The sequence below is a fragment of the Gopherus evgoodei genome, chromosome 9 (genome assembly GCF_007399415.2).
Source record: "Gopherus evgoodei ecotype Sinaloan lineage chromosome 9, rGopEvg1_v1.p, whole genome shotgun sequence".
Taxonomy (NCBI): domain Eukaryota; kingdom Metazoa; phylum Chordata; order Testudines; family Testudinidae; genus Gopherus; species Gopherus evgoodei.
In genome coordinates this window covers 29,107,809-29,114,435 of record NC_044330.1, presented here as the reverse complement: position 1 = coordinate 29,114,435, position 6,627 = coordinate 29,107,809, and positions in this window count along the sequence as shown.

Genomic DNA, 6,627 nt, shown 5'->3' with positions numbered 1-6,627 from the left:
CCAACTCAGGGCTTTTCAAACTTCCCTGCACCGCAACCCCCTTCTGACAACAAAAATTACTACATGACCACAGGAGGGGGGACTGAAGCCTGAGCCCGCCTGAGCCCTGATGCCCTGGGTGTGGGATCCAAAGCCAAAGCCCAAGGGCCTCAGTCCCAGGCAAGGGGCCTGTAACCTGAGCCTGTCACCTAGGGCTGAAACCCTTGGACTTCAGCTTGGGCCCTGGGCCTCAGCAGGTCTAAGCCAGCCCTGGCAACCCCATTAAAATGGGGTCGCAATCTACTTTGAGGTCTCGACCCACAGTTGAGAACCGCTGCTTTAACTGTTCAACAATAAAAATTCTGAAAACTGTTTTCTTATTTTGAAAAAAGGTTTTGTTCCTTAGAAAGATAGAAATGCTAGGAACTAATTTCTAAAACAAAAATATGAGAATACTGGCTTGTGGGGAGGGGAGAAGAGACTGAGAGAACAGAAGAAACAACATAACCATCCATCAGAAACTCAGAACAATACAAGGGGTGAAATTCTGCCTCCATTGAACTCAATAGAGTTTGTCATTGACTTCAATAGGGTTGGATTTCATCTACAGAGCTAAGGAACAGATAACAGAGCCTCTTGTTTTTTACTCATCCAGGGCTTTATATTAGTGGTTCTCAAATGTTTTCATTTATACCAGTTCATTAGAGGAAATTCTCTTGTGGACCATCTCCCCATCCTCCATCTTCCCAGCATCAATATGAAAAGAACTCCGCAGATCTTCAGAAAAGATCCTACAAACAAATACCAATGCCCCTGGGGGACACTTTATGGAGGTACAGTCCATATTGCTACATGCCACTGAAATTTACTGTGTCACAATGAACATTGTACCACTCTGAGGATACATGATGTTGTTAACCTCCTGCAACATGAATAACTCCAGAAAGAACAGGAAATTTACATGAGACTGAAAATGTTGACAATAATCAATTATATTTCCTCTGAGGGAGATGAAAGATTTAATTTTGTTCCTCTAGTGAATGATCGAGTAGAAATGTTAAGCAGTTTCATGTAAATGTTTCTCCTGCTTAAAGCAAAGAAAAGCATTTTTATATCCTGCTCTGGCAATATGTCTGACTCCGTCATGTTGAATGGAAAGAGAAAAACTAAATTATACCAGGCAAGAGGACTGAGACATTAAACAGAAAGCTGCTGGGCTCTGACACTGATGAGAACCTTGTCTGTGAGTGAATTTGTAACTAGCCAGACACAAAATCAGGGAAATGACTCTGATTTTTATAGGAATGGGTTATGACAAAATTGTAGTCATAAAACAAGCATTTAAGAAAGCATGTGATCACGCGCGCACACACAAATGTTTTACATCTAACCCTAAATGTAACAGATTTTCCATCTCTATTGTTTCTGATTTAGCCACTAGGTGAAATATCACCTATTATTGCTAATCCATTCTATTGTTATTCCAGTAATATACAGAGTTCAGAATCAGGATTGAGGCTTCTTTATGTTAAAAATGTACAAGCCTGGAGTAGAAAACACAGTCCATACCTCAAAAAATTTACAAGCTAAATAATAAAGATGCAACAAGTGAGTATAACAACAACAACAAAAAGGTGTTTACATAGGCACAGCTAGATGGTTTTGAATCAATTTGTATATTAACAAATTAGAGAAACATCTGAAAGTCCTACTGCCCAGCTACCTGGCTGTTATTAGTTGGCAATTTCCTACAGAACAGGGGTTCCCAAACTTGGTTGTCAGCTTATTCAGGACAACCCCCTGGCTGGCCGGTAGATGCTTTGTTTACCTGAGCATCTGCAGATATGGCTGTTCTCAGCTCCCTGTGGCCGCGGTTCGCCGTTCCGGGCCAATGGGAGCTCTGGGAAGTGGCGCAGGCTGGGCCATCGCTTACCACAGCTCTCATTGGCCAGGAACGGTGAACCGCAGCCACAGGGAACTGAAAGCAGCTGTACCTGCAGATGCTCAGGTAAACAAAGTGTCTCGCGGCCTGCCAGGGGCTTACTCTGAACACGCCATGAATCAAGTTTGGGAACCCCTACTATAGAGCTAAGCTGGTTTTAAGGGTAGCCACTTTATAAGTCAGTTCATCAAAGATGTTTGGCATGGTGGCTGGCCCCTTTAAAAAGAGTCAGAGTCCAGTCTATCCATGACAGGCTTTTATAAGGAGAACAAGCCTTTCTTGGCCCCGCTGTAGTAATTAACTGCCTAGGTGGCTGGTTGGCAGCTAAGTGACTAAGGAGCACCTGTACTTGATAAAAGGCTACCAAAGGTTAGTTAAGAGGGAGTGTTCCTAGCAGAAGAGGAGAATTATGAAGAGCAGCTAGAGAGACAGGCTCAGAAGGATTGCTGATGCTGTGCTTTCCCAATGCTAGGCTGGATGGCTGATTTACTAGCACAGAGCCCAAGAGGAGGGCTGTGAAACTTTTCAGAACAAGAAGGGTAAGCCTGCCTGGCTTGTAGTATGCAGGCCCAGGACTGCCAGACTCCTGAACTTGAGAGAGAAGGCCTGTGGGAATTAGCACCCAGGCTCCCAGAAGGATGAACTTCAGGGACTAAAACAATTGTACTCTAAAGAAGAATGAACAACTTAAGTCCTGTGTATGGGGAAGCTTGTCTGGGAGAGAATCATTGTGAGTTTGCACAGGAAAGGGTTCCAAGAAGACTTTCTATAATGTTTTCTTATAAAATATCTTCACTGGTAATGGAACAGGAAGTCCTCTGTATTGTGCAGTTTTGTTTTTAAAACTATAGGCCAACATACAGTCAGATAGCTAATGCTCAAGTTCCCAGATGCTAAAATGATGGATGTGGAATAAGACTTTAAAGATCATCTTCCCCATCTGCTCTGCTTCCTTGCCTCAGTGCTAATATGGAGGGGCCATCCACTCCAGGGCTAACAACTATTTACTAGTAGTTTGGTCCCTAAACCAGCTCAGTCTTCAATGATAATAAGAACTAGAACCAATTTCTGTGATTTTTTTATGAATGGAAATCATCTCCACTAGGGGATGAGTCAAACCCACCAAACATGTCCCTTAGAGCACTGTCTGCTCTAGCTAGGCCCTACCTACAGCATTTGTCTTTTCTATCTATAAAGGTTCCCCCAGCCTATTTCTTCTTTTAAAAATTCTGAACACGTCTGCTTTCCTATGTTCAAGCATGATGCTATTAATGTGTAACTCTTAAAAATATCTGTCTGAAATGGCATCTGTCACAGGCCCTTATCTGACCAGAAATGTCAAGAACAAAGGTTAAACAAGATATAGGGGAGGTGGTGCATGTTGCCAGCCTCTGCTGTAGGAAGTTGCTGGGGATAATCTAATGGTTAGTGGAGACCACTGCAAGGGGAAAGCTGGTGATATCTGGCTTTCCCCTACAGACAATTTTATCCCATTGACTATCCTCCATATGCTTCACTATGATAGCATCCCATCTTGCCCTATGAGAACATCAATCCCATACATGATCATCTTCCTCATACCCATGTTGTCTAGTAACTTGTATGACCCCTGCCCTGAATATAACTGGCCTCCACTATGACTTCCTCTTCTGTGACAAACACCTCCACTTCTAATATGTGGCCCCTTCCTTCAAACATCCCTGTATATGCTTCCCTCCTTTGTGAGCTGTGCAGAAATGGGCCCTTGGCCTGGTTCACCAATGAGGAGAAATGGAGTCTATCTCTGTGTTTACACATGCTCATTGTCTTGTTATGTGGGTGCCTAAAAGCCTGTGTTCCCTATTGACCTGATCCTTCCCCCTACTGAAGAACAGGGTAGCAAGAAGGGAGAAATGGTCCTTTGCCCCTCCAAGAGGCAAACCAATTACTTCTAGCTTCCCACCCAACCAAATCCCCTTATTGCCTAAACTGAAATGATGCCACAAATAGGGAAAGCTGTTGCCATGTGTACCTATTTTTAAAAAATTCTTTCAAAATATGACACTACCCCCAGTTATTTTATGCAGATTTCCTTCAGTATTTCTTTTTTTTTTTTCCTATATATAACTTTTCAACAGCACAGGCCTAAATGGGTTAATTTTGGTGCTGGTACGTACCTTTGGTCCCAGACCTACTCCCACTGAAGCCAATAGCAAATCTCATAGGCTGTAGAGCTGGGGAGGGGAGGGGAGAATAACCACCCTGGACATGGCCCAACCATTTTTTGTCCAGGCCAAACCTGAGTGGTGCTGTGACTCGGTGCGTGGTATTGCGGTACCACTCACTCAAATTGGGATTGGCCACCCTTCCATCATGATGGAGTAGCACGTGGGCCAAATGAAGAGTGAGTGTTGTGACCTGGTGCATGGGATCAGTGGTGCTGTGACCCTGTGTGACAGGTTGCAATACCACTCACCCCACCCAATTTGGAGGGGATGCGTGTTGGAGGTCAGGCTGTTGCAGGTGGGGAGGGGAGGTTAACAGGGAAAAAGGAGGGTCAGGTATGGTAGGGGGGCAAACCTGCACTCTGCAGCCCCTGACAAAACTCCCATTGACTTCAGTGGGATCAGAAGCAGGCGCTGAGGCAATGTGTGAACTCATGACACATAGTGAAATTCAAACAACACATAGTGAATGGCTACAGAAACTATGGGGCTGATTTTTCACAAGTGCTGAGTACCCATAACTTCAGCTGAAGTCAAAGCAGTAGCAAGTGCTCAGTTCCCCTGAAACTCAGGTCATAATTGCACAAATAGTACAATCATCTTGAGATCCAAGTTTAAAAAATGTAGGTTATGATGCGAGAACTGACAGTTTGCTACATTTTTTTTAGAAGTGTGAAGTACGATTTTCTTTTTCCATCTATTCAATCATAGAACCAAAAGACTATTCCTAAGACCAGTTTTTGTTGCAGGGAGCTGATTCCAAGCAACAAAACCACTGATACAAACCACCGGGGATCTTCACAAACAGAACTTAAGTGATGACATCGCCTCCAGGCCAATAAAGGTATGTTTTGTCCAACAGAAAATCTAAAAACAAAACAAAAACATGCACCCACCCATTAGAGAGCTGATGACTGAACACAAGTCTATCTGTGATCATCTCTATTAATAAACAGGCAAAATCTTAGTACCTACTCACTTACATTTTAACTTACACACTGTAATAGTATTTTTGCCTGTCACATTTCCAGCTATGCTCAAAACTGCACAGCTATATCCAATTGACTGCAATTAGAATTTTTTGAATGTCTATTTAGATTATTTATTCAACAACTACATTTTTCTCTCTGAACAGATTGTGGTTTCTTAAACTTGCTCTTCATTTACAATTATTTGCAAAAATTACCTAGTGAATAATGCTAGGTCTGTAACTTGTCTGTATATCGTTCATTTTTTAGACCAGAGGTCGGCAACCTTTCAGTAGTGGTGTGCCGAGTCTTCATTTAGTCACTCTAATTTAAGGTTTTGCATGCCACTGATACATTTTAATGTTTTTAGAAGGTCTCTTTCTATATGTCTATTATATATAACTAAACTATTGTTGTATGTAAAGTAAATAAGGTTTTTAAAATATTTAAGAAACTTAATTTAAAATTAAATTAAAATGCAGAGCCGCCCAGACCGGTGGCTAGGATCCAGGCAGTGTGAGTGCCACTGAAAATCAGCTTGTGTGCCGCCTTCGGCACATGTGCCATAAGTCGCCTACCCCTGCTTTAGACCGACAAGCCAAACCTTAGCTGTTTTAGGTGGACGCACAAGTTGTGTAGTATGTTTCCACCTCCTCAGTAGACAGCATAAATCTTTTCAGAATCAGGTTCCCAGTGCTGAAAAGCTGCAAATTTAAGTAATAATTGTGTGACAATTAGCCTGTAGACTTTATTCCAACAAGCTACTAATATAACTGAGGCTATAAGCATCCTAGAGTTTGGCTAAGAAGACCAGACACTGAGTTAAAGCAGTATGGATTTTAAAAAAAATCTTGCAAGGGCTCATTCCCCTCAACCATAGCACACAGGCCAGCCTCTAACTAATGCTTGCATAAAACTTTCCCCATGGAGAGGTTATCCCCTAACTACCTCCTGTGTGGCTTCTTGTCCTTTCCCTTGGAGAAGCTGTACTGCTGGAGCAGATTCCAGCCTAGCTGGACCACATGGCTCCACTTTGGTATGACATGTCCCAGCATCACAAGTCTGAAGGGTGCTGTCCTTTGCTGGGGTGAGGGCTGCCCTATGCTGTGCCGCCTTCTCCGGCAGGGGCCTGGTGCATGGGCAGAGACAGGGCAAACCCCTCAGCGCGTCCACACTCAATCTGGGCAGAAGCTTCATGCCACCTCTCCCAACTTGCTGCTGCAGTGGTGAAGGGAAGGGAGCCCCTGGGCGTGAGGGACTGCAGGGCTGATAGTAAGTGGCTGCAGGGAGGAAGGTGCATGGGCAGGGTGCAGGCGAGATGCCCGGCCACCCTGCCCCATGCTGCGTGTGGGACGGGCCTGAGGAGCATCCAGCCAGGCCCTCGCACACTGGGAGCCTGCACGGGTAGCAGCACTGCTAGGGCTAGTAGCTGGGCCAGAGGGCAGGGTGAGCCCCAGCAGTTGGAACACTCACTCTAGTGCCACGAGCCGCAGCTGGCGGTCCTTCCCTCCCTTCATGGGCTGCTGCAGTCACA